Source organism: Puma concolor, chromosome E1 (assembly GCF_028749965.1).
Source record: "Puma concolor isolate L17-30 chromosome E1, mPumCon1.1.hap2, whole genome shotgun sequence".
In the NCBI taxonomy this organism is placed as follows: domain Eukaryota; kingdom Metazoa; phylum Chordata; class Mammalia; order Carnivora; family Felidae; genus Puma; species Puma concolor.
In genome coordinates, this window is record NC_141680.1 from 12,605,689 (window position 1) to 12,620,153 (window position 14,465).

General features: G+C 53.4%; 1 long non-coding RNA gene across 1 annotated transcript; it reads right to left on the bottom strand.

Annotated features, from left to right (window-relative positions):
- Nucleotides 1–2,062: 2,062 nt before the first annotated feature.
- On the bottom strand, nucleotides 2,063–2,843 carry LOC147574082 (uncharacterized). Its single transcript, XR_015243696.1, has 2 exons — nucleotides 2,413–2,843; nucleotides 2,063–2,232 (listed from the first exon to the last, which is right to left on the bottom strand). It is a non-coding gene; the product is annotated as an uncharacterized LOC147574082 (long non-coding RNA).
- Between the last annotated feature and the right edge of the window lie 11,622 nt (nucleotides 2,844–14,465).

Here is a 14,465-nt window from a genome sequence, read left to right on the forward strand (position 1 = left end):
CCCTTTTCCAGATGGATAAATAAAGCCTCAGAAAGGAGAATATGCTTGTCCAGGGTCACAAGGGCGTGGTGAGACTGGGATTCGAACCCGTCTGCCAGCCTGAGTACTGCCTTGATAAAGATAGAAAGAGGAGGGGTCTGATGCCAGCTTCAGGAACCAGGCGGCAGAGAGGGCCAGAGCTCTGGCTACACCGGAATGTTCCCATGACCCTCTTCTCCCTGTCTGCTCTTTTCTTCTCCACAAGTCCCACTGTCCCTGAGCAGACTCTTCCCTGGGAGCGCAGGGCAAGAAGCAGAAGAAGGAGTGGGGTGCCCAGAGGACCCCAGACCCATACCCCTCGTGGAGAGCAGCTCCCTGCAGGTTGAGTGCCTCTGCTGGTCAAGAAGGGACATGGGTTTCGGGGGAAGGGACTGAGGGAGGAAGAAAGGAACCGTTCCTCTTCAAAGAGGTGTCAGCCCTCCGATCCCAAGGAACCCTCAGTGTTTTAGTCTGCAGAGTCTGGTCCCAAAACTGCAGGAGCCCAGCGCCCTGAGAGGACCCCTGTTCATCCCTTGCTTCTGGGCAGATCCCCTAGGCAGTCATCTCTTAGAGCCATTGAATCCCTGAGCACTGAGTATAAATATAAAAACCAGAGTAACCTGTGTTCTTTCTCTTGGTTCTCGGTTCTAAAGACATAGAAAAACACAACGGAAAGATAAAATAACCCACCACTTAGAAATAACCAAGTCCCCCAACATTTTATGATGGTAAATTCCAAACATACGGAGCAGTTGTAAGAATCACGCAGAGACCTCCCACACACTCACTACCTAGATTCTGCAGTTCACATTTCCTCATTTGTGTGCTCACAGCTCCATCACCCAGCCCCTATATACCCATCCATTTATCGTATGTTTTTTAAGTGTATTTATTCATTTTGAGGGGGCGGGGAAAGGGCAGAGAGAGAAAGGGAGAGAGAGAAACTCCCAAGCAGGCTCCACACCGTGATCACAGAGCCTAATGCGGGGCTCGAACCCACAAACCCCGAGATCATGACCCGAGCCGAAGTTGGATGCTTAAATCAACCAACTGAACCACCCAGGCGCCCCCATTTACCTTATTTTTGACGTGTTTCCTACTAAGGTGAAGACAACAGTGTGCTCTCCCGAAACGCTTCAGCATGAATATTATTAGAGTGAAATCGTTAAAAAAACCCCAAAAATTTTCATTATGGAAATTTTCAAAAGTTGAGAGAATGGTGTGATTATACCAGAACATCCATCATCCAGCCTCCGCAACTGTCAACATTTTTACTGCCTTGTTTTATCTATCCCATCTTTTTTTTAATGAAAAATCACTAATTTTCTAATAGTAAGTTTTACCTTACATTATAAAAGTAATACATACTTGTAATAGTAATTGATAATAGTAATTGATTCAGGCATTTGATGGATGTTCCATCTGTGGGTAAAAACTTGGTGGGGAGTGGCACCTGGATGACTCAGTCGGTTGAGAGTCTGACTCGATTTCAGCTCAGGTCATAATCTTATAGTTCGTGGGATCAAGCCCCCCAACTTGGGATTCTTTCTCTCGTCTCTCTCTCTGCCCCTCCCCCGCTCTCGTGCACCTTCCCACCCTCTCCCCACCCCAAATAAATAAGCAAACATTAAAAAAATTATTACAAAAAAAGCTTGGTGGGGAATAGGATATTCACACAGAAATATCACTCAGAAATTACATATTACTTGGGGTGCCTGGGTGGCTCAGTCGGTTAAGCGTCTGACCTCGGCCCAGGTCATGATCTCATGGTCCGTGAGTTCGAGCCCCCGTGTCGGGCTCTGTGCTGACAGGTCCGAGCCTGGAGCCTGCTTCTGCTTCTGTCTCCCTCTCTCTCTGCCCCTCCCCAACTCACACTCCGTCTCTCTCTCTCTCTCTCTTTCTCAAAAATAAAAGTAAAACATAAAATTTTTTTAAAAATATCACTCCCTAGTAAATCTGTCCATAATTTCTTTAGCTGTTCTCCTTTCCTGGAGTTTGTGTATTTTTCTGCTTTCTCACCAGTGTAAGTAATGCTGCCCTGAACAACTTTAAGTTTTAATTTATTTGAGTAATCTCTACACCCACCGTGGGCCTGGAACTCACGGCCCAGAAATCAGGAGTCACATGCTCTTTCGATGGAGCCAGCCAGGTACCCTTGAACAGCTTTGCATGTTCACCTCTGCTGTGCCTCCGATCGGTCTCTTCAGGAAGATTCTAAGGAGGGAGAGCAGAGAGGAGGACGGCTAGCTTTTAAAGGCATTTGGTAGGTCCTGCCAAGTGGCCTTCCCGCATTCCAGAAAGGTTGTACCAACGGGCACGCCCACCGGCAGCGGAGCACCTGCTCCACAGCTCGCTGGCAAGCTGGGGATTAGTATAAATCATTAAAACATTTACCAATTGAAGACATCCCCAATACATATTACTGTTTTCTTTGATTATGAATATGCCTGGTTCTGTGGTTTTCCTTGTGCGTATTGTCTGTTTGCCTCCTTGGCCCTTTCTCTGCCTGTCGTGGAGTTTTTTTCTTATCCATTCTGGGTGGTTGTGGGGATTAACATGAGTTAATGCTTGTGAGGAGCCAGAACAGCACAGAGGAAGCATCCCGCCCCACTGGCTAGGGTGCCACCCCACTGCCTGGGTCAAATTCTGATTCTGCTGCCTACTGGCTGGGCCGCCTACCCTTAGCGTGCCTCAGTTTCCTCCTCCGTGTTAGGGGTTATTATGAGGATGGCGGGAGATGCTGCGCGCAAAGTGCTCAGAACTATTTCCCTCCCTTACCGAGCCCTCGCCAAATGCCACCATTATTTGTACGTTAAGGAAATCAGCCTTTTGTTCTATCTGTTGCCAGTCACTTCCTTTTCAAATCTGAGAGCTTTTTGGTGTCACCGGGCAGGCTCCCGTGGGGGAAGGGGGGGTTGAGGAGCTGAGGAGTTTAGTGTTCACTGAGCAATGTCTTGGAAGGAATGTCTACTACTTGAAAACATTCTCAGAGCCATGAAGATAGGCTGGTTGGCCCCGAACCAAAACCCAAATCAGTCCCAAGGAAGATTTCGCAACTTCCTTTGAGAGATGCCTCCCTGTATCCCAGGCTTGGGCCGGAGAGTCCTGCTCAATGGCTAACCCAATTTTTTCCTGCTCCCCCGGCTTCTCTCCACCCTCCTTGGGTGGAGACAGCAGGGACTTTAACCCCAAAGAGAGCTCTCCCAGGGTTTGGCAGGTGGGACTCACCTCAGAGCCAGGTGAGGCCTGAAGAGGGCGAGACCAGGCCCTCTCTGTTTCAGCCCACGCCCTGTTTCCATTCCCTTCCCGTGACTCAATAGGGGAGGGGCCTTGGGGCCACTCACCGTGTCTTCTCAACCTGCCCCTCATTCCTGGATTCCTGGAGGGTCTCTCCGGTCTGCCTGGAGGAGCAGGGGCAGCCGGAGCCAGAAGCGGGCACCTCAGTTGGGGTGGCTTGAAGAGGCCACACCCACTCTGACTGCCCCGCTCGCGTCGTTCACCTCCTGGCCTCTGGAACGTGGCCGGGAACTTGAAGTTGTATCTTGGCCCTACCTCTGTCCCCCATCACCTGACCTCCTGGGTGACCCTCCTGTTGGCACGAAGACAATTGTTCCCACTGCCCCACGTGAACCTCTGCGCCCCCCGCTTGAAAATCAGCCAGCTGGGCGATGTCTTAGAAGCTCTTCCCACGTGTGAAATCCATGCTGTCATGGGAAAAAAGCATTTCTTACCCTGCAGCTGTGTGAGGAGCTGGGGGTCCCCATGCCAGGTCCCCCAGCCCCCAAGAGGTGACACCGACAGAATGCCATCAGCCTCAGTACCGAGCCCAGTGAAACCGCAGGCCTGAGGCCTTCTGGATCTCAGCACCCAGGCCTCTGGCCTGGCTTGGCCCCGGCGGACGGGACTGACTCCTGGCTGAGCCGGAAGAATAGCACCCTCAGCGGGGAGGGACCCAGTCCTGCTGGGACTTGGGCCCCAAGGGGAGGGGGGTGCTGCCCAGCAGCAGCCCCCAGGGATGGACCGAGGAAAACGCCTGGCGCTTCGACAGTTTGGAGGAGTCGGAAAGCATGGGAAGGGGTCAGGCACCCGGGAGACACGAGAGCTTACGTGCACCCAGGGATGCTATTGCATTCTGTAAAAACGGGGAACAGAAGTTCTCCAGCAGCAGACTTGAGAAAGTGGGATGCCATGGGCTACTACACAGCGAAGAAAAGGAACAGACTCCTCTTACATGCAGCTGCGTGGACTAACCTCACAGAGTGGGACTAGAGAATCCAGACGCGGGAAGAGCACCAACTGCACGGTCCCATGCAAGTTCAAGAACAGGCAAAGCTAATCAATGGCGATGGGATCGGAGCAGTGGTGTCCCCGGGAGTCTTCCCGGGTCGACTGGGATGGGCTCTGTCTCTACCCAGAATGTGGCTGATGGGCTATACAACTAAGTGGGTGCGCTTTGCTGTGAGTTATACAAGAAGAGAAAGGAAGAATGTGGAAGCCGTTAGAGCCCAGCGCTCTTGATCCTTGAGCATCACTCGTTCAGCCCTCCTGTAGCCCCGGTGAGATTGGAGCTAGAGCGATCGAGGCCAATAAAACAGATTGCTGGCTCCAGCCCAGAGTTTCTGAGTCAGCCGGACTGGGGTGGGGCCCAGGGATTTGCATTCCGGACACCTTGTCCATCCACAGGCTCCTGAGAACTGCTGGTCTGTGTGTGAGAATAGAAGCTGTTGCAGCAGGTGCCCCGGGATCCCCCCGAGTCGGGAAGGATGCAGGCAAATTCCGGGGGAGGTGCCCTTGGGGGATAAATAACCTCTGAAAATGCTAAACAAGCAGGAGGTGGGGGTTCCAGGAGGGGAAATCGGTGGGAGCAAAGCAAAGAGGAAGGCAGCATTCCAGTTCCCAGCGGTGCAGGCTGGGTGAGGGGACATGTAGCTTCTGCTTGCTTTGGTTTTTCTTTTTTGTTTGTTTGTTGTTTCGAGTGACAGCTTGAAAACAGGAGGAAGGGCACGACTCCCTCTAGAATGCCCTCCCTACCCCAACGCCGCTGCTACTGTGGGATTATGTTCCAAAGTCAGGGGATGAAATAAGTCATTCACTTGTGACAACCCCATAAGTGCCCCGTGGAGGGCGGAGTGGAGCCCGGCTCAGTAACAGCAGATGTCATGTCACTGTTGGGCACCAGGTGACATCAGCCGTGTGCACTGAGTGGTTATGCTGGCTGACACACTGGGTGAAGACGACCCAGCGCTGTCCTGTAACCTGTGGGGGGGGGGGGGTGGGGAGGCTGGTGGGAGCAGAGGGAGGATGGGACGAAGCGGGGAGGGCCTGCCCCTGTTGGTATATGGAACATCTGCCCTTGACCACCTTCTCCACAGGCCTCGTGACCTTGCTTTCGGCACTTCCCCGATGCTGCTATCTTTCCAACTTCGTCTTATAGCTATCATGCTGGGTACCATGTCAACCCTGCTATCCAGTAATTTCATTTCTAGGTGTGTGTATGTGTGTGTGTGTGTGTGTGTGTGTGTGTGTGAATTAAAAAAACAAAAAAGAAAGAATTAAAAAGAAGGAAAGAATTCAAAGCAGGGACTTGAATAGGTATCTCTATACCCAAGTTTGTAACAGCATTATTCACAATAGCCAAAGATAGAAACAGTCCAAGTGTCATGGATGCCAGAATGGAGAGACAAAATGTGGTCTATCCATGCAATGGAATATATCCAGCTTCAAGAAGAACGGAAATTCTGGGCACCTGACTGGTTCAGTCTGTGGAGCATGTAACTCTTGATCTCAGGTTTGTGGGTTTGAGCCCCACATGGGGTATAGAGATTATTTAAAAATAAAATCTTGAAGGGGCACCCGGGTGGCTCAGTCGGTTAGTCATCCGACTTTGACCCAGGTCATGATCCCGCACTTTGTGGATTCAAGCCCCGTGTCGGGCTCTGTGCTGACAGCTCGGAGCCTGGAGCCTGCTCTGGGTTGTGTCTCCCTCTCTCTCAGCCCCTCCCCTGCTTGCACTCTGTCTCTCTGTCTCCCAACAATAAATAAATATTAACAAAAACCTTACAAATAAATAAATAAAATCTTTAAAAAATAGAAGAGAGGAAATTCTGGCACCTGCTACAACACGGGTAAACCTTGAGGACGTTATGCCAAGAGAAATAAGCCAGACAAAGAAGAACGGATGCGGTATGATTCCACCTACCTGAGGTACCCAGGGTGGTCACACTCACAGAGACAGAAAGTAGGGGCTGAAGCTGGGGGGGGGGGGAGCGGGAGGGGGAGTCAGTGTTGAAGAGATACAGAGTTTCAGTTTGGGAAGATGAAAAAGTTCTGGAGATAGATGATGGAGATGGTCTCTCAGTAATGGTCAATTGTATGTGATGTACGGTTTACCAATGGAAAAGTCGTTGTGTGCCCAAAAGGGGTGCCTCCCTCTGCCTCGTTTCCCTCACCCCACCCGGCCCCAACTAAGCTTCTGTGCTGAGGGCCGGGGCTGGCGGGCTGCTTACATCTTTCCCAGAGGCACTATTTTTCTGACAGACTTCTAGTGTGGACAAAAAAATGGAACCCGGCACTTGGGCTATAGATTTGGTCGCAGGTACCAGTGGTGGAATCCAGTTCTCCCACATACAGTGTGGAGGCAGGCTGTGCAGGGCTGGCATGGTGACCCTTCCTGGTGTGGTCCTTCAGGAACCCAGGCTCCTCTCTGGTCATCCCAGGGGTGTTTCTCTTGCCTATGGCTCAAGATGGTTGACCACCGTGTCCACGTCCTTAGCTACAGGGGGAACAAAGGAGAGGAGACACGTTTCCTTCCTTTAAAAGACACTGCACTGGGGGGCACCTGGGGGGGGGCTCAGTCGTTTCAGCGTCTGACTTGGGCTCAGCGCATCATCTCGAAGTTTGCGAGTTCGAGCCCCGCATCTGCTATCAGTGAGGAGCCTGCTTCGGACCTCCTGTTTCCCTCTTTCTCGACCCCTCCCCCACTTACACACACACACACACACACACACACACACACACACACTCTCTCTGTCTCTCTCTCTCTCTTTCTCTCTCTCTCTGTGTCTCAAAAATAAATAAATGTTACAAAAAAAAGAAAAAGAGAAAAGACACTGCCACTGGGTGTCTGTACTGGAAATTGCTGCTGGGTGGATGGGCCGTCCCCTGTATCCCCTGCAGGATGTCAGCTGCATGCCCCCTGCTCTGGCAGTCCTGGAGGTGTGCTGCTCCAGTCGCCCCTCCAGAGAGAAGCTTCCACAGGAAGCGCTGGCCAGCCCCCAGCCGTGGCACCTGTAGGAAGCTCCTTCCTGGCTGGCCTGAATCTGGAGTGCCCAGCAGGCTGGCCACGGCTCCCCACTGATCCCCCTGCCCCCGCCTCCTTCGTGGGCTGGAAGGAGCCCACACCCCCCCGACACATCTCTTGTGTTTCCAACTCCAATGCCGGCTTCTCCGAGGACCTGAACGGACACCTTTGCTCCAGGCCACATCCGCAGCACGTAGAAGGGTGCCTCGCACTTAAGGAGGCACTCAGTGAAATCTCCCAGGTGAACAAGAAAATACAGCGGGGATTCAGTACATGCGTGTTGACCTGAGCAGACTTCAAAGCAGCTGGGAGCCAGTCATCTGCCCGGTTCACCTGAGAGTGTGGGGTTCCCCTGTCACATTTGCCGGAGCCCTTTGCCAATGAAAACAGGAATGGAAAGTTAGAACCAGACCCACTCCAGCCGCAGGGCCCCCTTCCTGCCACCTGCAGGGTGGGGTCTTCCTGAGCCCCATGGAGGGCACAGAGGGAAACATCCGCTCCTGGCCACACAGGCCTTCCTGGAATGGACATCCTGCGAGTCCCAGGCCTGGGGGCCAGGAATGACAAGGAGGCTGCTAGGGGCTGGCGTCCCAGGATGTGCGCCCAGGGCAAACCGTGCCCCCCTGGAAGCCTGCTGGGCTGGAGTGTTGGCAGTGATGCGTTTTTCCCCTACTGCAACTCCGTCCGTGGAGATGTTTTCAAAGCCCTGCGTGTCCCCCACTCTCCCTGCTGCTGGCCAGGAGGCAAGGACAGCAGCCTCCTAATGACCTGTTTGTTTATCAAAGAACTGCAGAGTCCGCTGTAGGAGCTTGCATTGCGTCCTTCTCTGGACTCCTGGTCTGTGGGGGCTGTGAGGGCACGTGGCCAGCTTGGTCCATAGGTGATGCGCTGCATGAGGCTCAATAACGTACGGGGGACGGGCCAGTGAGGAGCTGCAAATGGTTCGGGCCACAGGGATTGACATGAGGGAGTGTGTTCCGAGAAGGCAGGAAGGAGGCACGAGCGGGAGCAGACCTGGGGTAGCCGCAGATGATTCTAGGTCATTCCAGAGTGATCTGGATGATTCCAGAATCGTCTGGAAGACTGGATGATTCCCTCCTGGTAGAAATAATGACATTGTATGCTGACCCTGGGGCTGAGCTGGGAGCGAGCCCCACTTGGCAATGGATGGTGATAAGCAGCTGTGTTGACTGTACTTAAGAAAGGTGTTGCTGTCAGATCAGAGTCGTATGATCGGGCTACATTCCCAAGGCTCCAGAAAGGAGGAAAGTGAGAGGTGGACCTCAAGGCACGTCAGGGAAGTGGATGGGAACAGTGGAGGTGGGGGGGGGGGTTCTAAATGGGGTCATGAGCAAGGTAAAGGGGTCCTGAGAGTTTGCTCTTGTGGGGGCAGTGGTAGACAGATGGCCACCTGGTTTTAAAAGGACAAGAGAGGGGCACCTGGATGGCTCAGTCAGTTAAACGTCTTGACTTCGGCTCAGGTCATGATCTCACAATCCACGGGTTCGAGCCCTGCCATCAGGCTCTGTGCTGATGGCTCAGAGCCTGGAGCCTGCTTCGGATTCTGTGTCTCCCTCTCCCTCTCTGACCCTTCCCAGCTCATGCTCTGTCTCTCTCTTTCTCTCTCAAACATAAATAAAAACATAAAAAAAATTTTTTTTTTTTTAAAGGACCAGAGAGACTGGGACAGAGGGACAATCAAATCTAGAGAGAACGGCAGGTCAGTCTGAAGAGGGAGGCCAAGGATTGGAGTTGAAGAGGGGGAATTCAACATAGAAACCAGAAGTGACAAAGGAAAAGAGTGACAACTCTGACCACATAGACACAAAAACCTTCCAAAGACAGACACCAAACAGGATAAACACACGAACCCCCCTCAACAAGGCTGAAACTGAAATGATGAGCTGAGGAAATATTTGTAACCTATCGACCATGACAAAGGGTTCAATCCATTGTGTAAAAAGACCTTACAGATCAGTAAGAAAAAAGCAAACAAATAGCAATTTGGAAAAGGACAGAAAGGCCATGCGCAGAAGAAGTGCCCACAGGCATCCAGCATAACGCCGAACACGGAATCCTGTCGAAGAGGCAGGAAGCAAAATGACAAGATGCCACTCTGCCCAACAGGCTGGCACAGATTTAAAAGTGAATACCCAGTATTGCCGAGGATGTGGGGAAAGAGCCCTTTGGGTCAGAGTATGACTCTGTGCAGTGTCTTGGGGCTGGAGGGGGGCAACTTGGCAACGTCTATCAAGTTCTAGAATTGTCACATGTGCTTCTCCTTTGATCTAAGAATCTTTATCGTCTGCAATACCAGGAAGTACCCAGGTGTCACCCGTCCCCACTCTGACCCTATGCGAGAAGGCGGGATGCTCCAATTGTCTTAAAAAGATCTGGGCCCCAGACCTAGTGTGGTTTTCTCAGTGATACAAAAGGGTCACCTCCTTGCAGTCGACTTTGTGAGCAGGACCATGTGGCCCTGTTGAGGGAGACGCTGGGAAGAGAGAATCCTGTTGTTTCACTTAGGACCAAACCTTGAAGACCTGTGGTGACATCTCTATTCATTAGGAACTGTGTCCAACGGCAAGTAGAAGAGACCTGGAAAATAGTGGCTTAGATAAAAATAGAGGTTTATTTTCGCAGGCCACAGAAGTCAGGGAGTCCCAGGACAGTTCTAGCCCATTCTCATGAACCTACAATCCTTCTGTCTTTCTGCTCTGTTATATTCAGTTTGACTCCATCCTCAAGGCCACAAAATGGTCACTGGAGTGCCAGCCATCGTGTATATACTCCAGGCAGGAAGAAGAAGGAAGAAAACAAAAAAGGTACCCGCTGTTTTCTTTTTTGGAGCTTTCCTGGAAAACCTGCCCAGCAGCCTCTGCTTCTATCTCATCAGCCATCTTTATTGGCTTGGGAAGTGGGAAATAGAAGTCTTTTGGCTGCTCACTTGGTCACTTTGAGCAGGCTCTTGTTCCACATCCAATCGCAGTTTTCTTTTACCTTGTTTGGGATATTGAGGGACAAGGAACTCTCTGATGCTTGCAACTGCTAAAAGCAAGTCAGCTTGATTTCTGAAACAAAATGCTTTGAAACAGGGGCTTTGCTAATGTGTCTGGCTCTCCTCCTTCATCAGAGACATGCAGTGCACCCTTGGGAAGAGGGCACAGGCCTTTCCTGAGGAACATTAGAGCCTGCTCACGGCAGGTGCTTGCTGAGATAAGGAAAGGTTATATTACATGCTAATGTCGGGTGGAATCATGCTCTGTGTGGTGGGGAGGAGGAGATTTATGTATGAATTTTAGGCTGGTTCTTGAAGCGGAGCCCCAAGACAAATAATTGTGTATTTTTATGGAGGAGGGTTAGCTCCCAGGCACCCCGGCTACGCCTGTAGGGAGAATTGGCTCCAGGGGCCCCAGGGTGTCCTCTGAAGGGTGCACAAGTGAGTGGCTGCAGGAAAGCTGGGGGGTGGGGAGGGGGGTCAAGCAGCTACATCATGTACCTTATTTACTGTCACAACCCCCTGAGAGGTCAGATGGGGAAACTGAGGCTCAAGGAAGGAAAGTGACCTGTTCCGAGGGTCAGAGCTGGGACTCTAACCCAGACCCGAGTGTCACTAAAGACCCAGGTCACCGCCAAAACTTATAGTCCTCCCTTGTTTATCCAATAAATCGACAGGTATTTGCTGAATGTGTCCTGCACACAAAGCTTGGGCCTCAGCCCTCCGGACGGGAGGCTGCCTGCTGCGGGCACTCCTGGGTCACCAACTGCCGGCTGAGCCTCAGACTCTCCTGGCCAAGTTTCTTTGTGATGTCCCCGGGAGACAGGCAATCTCCGATGTCATCAGAGTGGCTGGGTACGTCAACTAGGAGCCTCCTGAGGAGCGAGTCCCAGGAGGGCGGACGGTGGGGCCCTCCCGAGGGAGGTCCAGGCCAAGATGGGCTCGAGAGGTCTGTGGTTTGACCCCGGTGTTAACCAGGCCGGGATCAGCTTGTCCTTGGAGGGAAGTAGGTGACACCGACACGGCCTGCAGTTCAAGAGGGTGTCTCTTGTCTCTGGGAGCTGTGGGTTCTCACACCAAGATGGGACCTCGAGGGGCAGCTGGCTTGCACACAGTCACCCGGGACTCGGAGCCTGCAGGCACGCCAACTTTACTGGGGTTTTACTGCTTCCTGCCTGTGCAACCTTGGGCAAGTTAATGAACCTCTGGGCCTCTGCTTCCTTTCTAGAAAGTGGGAGAAGTCATCATGGGAGGGTTGGGGGGGGGGACTCTGAGTTATTGAGGTGGCTCCTGGCACAGAGCAAACACTCCATGGGGTTGATGATGGTACAAGCATCAAAGGGACCGTCTGCGAGCAGAGGGCCCTTCCTTCCTGGCCTGCAGTAAGGTGGCCAGACGCCTCGGTGGAGACTTCCCGGCTCCCGGCCTGTTCCCTCTGAGCTCAGCTCTCCCGCGTCACGCGGCCGCCACGTTCACCCACGCGGCTGCATTCGTGGCCGATGGCTTCGGCCTCTTGCCCGTGACTAAGGACGAGGATACTGCCAGCTCGTGGGTTCTCAGGTGCTTACGAGGGACCGGATGCCGTGCTGGAGGACGTTCCACACATTTTCTCAACTCTACCCCAGCCGTCTTGCTCATTCACGCCCCCTCCCTGGGCCGGTGGTCCAGGGTGTTTTCAGACGCGGCTGTCTGTCCTGCCTCCGTGCCCCAGGCTGTGTGTTGGTGGGGGGCCCGGAAAAAGGCACGGGGCCGCGTCCTGGGCCCAGCACACAATAAGGGCTGCAAACGACGGCTGAGCAAAGGAGTGACTGAAGGGACGAATGTGTGAGTGAATACTCTGTCCCACAGGAGTCCTCGGCCTTCTCCGTGTCGCGTGACCAGCTCTCCTTGGGGATTTGCCTCCAAGTGTTCTGGGCAAGGTGCAGCCAGAGAGGAGACTTACAGCAGCCCGGCCCTGGCAAGGGTGGGGACGGGCACGAGGGGTCTGTGGCCTGAACTCTTGGACATGGGAGTAGGCTGGGGGAGGGGGGTGTTCATCAGGCTCTCAGGGTCCCCCCACCAGAGGCCTCTTCCTCTTTCGGCTTCCTGCCTGGAGCAGAGCTGCCCAGCTGACCCCACCCCATGGAGCCTTGAGGGGCATCCCAGCCCAGCACTGATGCCATAGAGGGGCCTTCAGGGGCTTTTGGAGGGACCCAGGAGGCCCTGTCGAGGGTGGAGGTCAGTGCTGCAGGGATGGGGGACCCTGCTGGATGTGGGAGGGCTGTAGCCAGCAGCGGGGAGGAATTCCTGGAGGCCAGCGGCTGCCTTGATCCACCCGCAGGAGAGCACTGGACGGGAGTCCCATGAGCATGGACTCCGGGTCACACAGGCCCACTTCTGCCCGTCGTGCTGTGACCTTGGTTTCCTCCTCTGTGTGATGGGACGCACCAGGGCTACTACGTGGACCCCTCTGACTCCTGCACACTTGATAGTGTGTCGGCAGTTCTCCGCCCTCTGCCTTCACTGAGCTCAGGTAGGCCTCCTAACAGGTGAGGCTGCAGACACACAGAGAGGCAGAGGAACTGCCCGAGGTCACACAGCTACCAGGTGGCAGTGGCCGACACGGGACCGATCGCTTCATGCCAAAGGCTGGGAACACCTGTGACTGCTCCTTGGGGCTTTTTTCCAGCCGCAAGGCCAGGGGGGGTTAAACCAGCTGGCGGTCTAGGGAGTTACCGCCCAGGAAACAGTTCTCAGCCAACGGGGATGTGGGATCGTTGGATGGCTCCCGCAGCTCTGCCCCTTGCTCAGGGGACGTCCTCCACACTCCCTCCCAGGGCTCCCCAGTAGGACTGAGCCCCAGGGACCCGGTGGTGACACTGTTGGTGTCACCGAGAGTGATTTGCTTCCCTGCCCTCCTGGTTCCTTCGCTTCCCTGCCCTGCTTGCCCACTGTCCCGACAGAACCGCTCAGACCAGGTCCTTGCCCTTGAATCCTTGTCCCAGGGTCTGACTCTGAGACGCTGACCCCCAAGGTCAGGAGGTGGGCCCAGACAGTTGGGCTCCAGAATACACATTCTTCAGCACAACTGTGATTCCTCCCATTGAGAGGGGGCGGCCTTCCCTGTGAGGCCGAGCCCCCAGGGACAGCATGACACAAGGAAGGCAGAGGCTAGGGTTAGCTGGGCATTGTTTCGTCTGGGGTAGGACAGTCCCTACTTTGGAAGGTCCCTCCTGGCTCCTGCCTTCCAAGACTCTTTATGTGGTTACAGGCGGCCCCGACGAGTGTCATTTCGATGAGGGTGAAATGTTTCAAGAGGGTGTAGACACAAGATTCCTGAGCCTCTGAGATCTTCCGTGAGGCCTTCCTTCTAGCCCCTTACCCCGTGCCTGTCTCATAGTATCCCTCACCAACGAGAGGCTTTCAGTCTCTACTTGCATACCTTCGGGGACAGGGGGCTCACTATTTATCAAGATTCCTTCTGTATGGAAAGCTTGTCTCTCTATGGAGCCAACGCCTGCCTCTGCATTAGCCTGGCTTTGCCGTCTAGGTGCCAATGAAAATCCTGCTGGCATTGGAAGAGCAGAGGCCCAGGCAGTGTGACTCCTGAGCTGTCACTGTCCTTCCCTTGGCTCTTCTTGGACTCCCGAGGTGCAGGCAGGCAGACCAGGCACAGCAATTCTTTGCTTCTTCCTCTTCCTCTTCCCCAATGTGAGCACATTCTCTGCCCCTGAGTGCGCTAGGCAGCTTTGAAGCGTTTACATGTCACGTGAACACAGTTACATAAACATTATGTGTGCACGATGTTAAGGATCATAAGTGCAGAGGTTTCAAGGTGAAAAGATTCTTTGTCTTTTTTTTCTTTTTTTTTTTTCTGAAAAGATATTTGAACGTGGGACATTTTAGGAAGAGACTGACAGGCGTGGGTGGTTCTGTTTCGGAAACCTGCCTTCCCTGGCTTCTAGGCTCAGCTGGGCGGCTGCAGGATTAATCAGTTGCAAATCTGATTATTCTCGCCCGGCTCTGGGTTTAGAGCTCACGTTGCAAGCGCAAGCCCACATCCCTGATGTCACAGAGTAGGCTTATTCTCCGATGATGGGCACCCACGCTTACAGAGGGTCCTTGAGAAACAGGCACTGGAGAGACAGACCTCCTACGCCGAGCCTATGG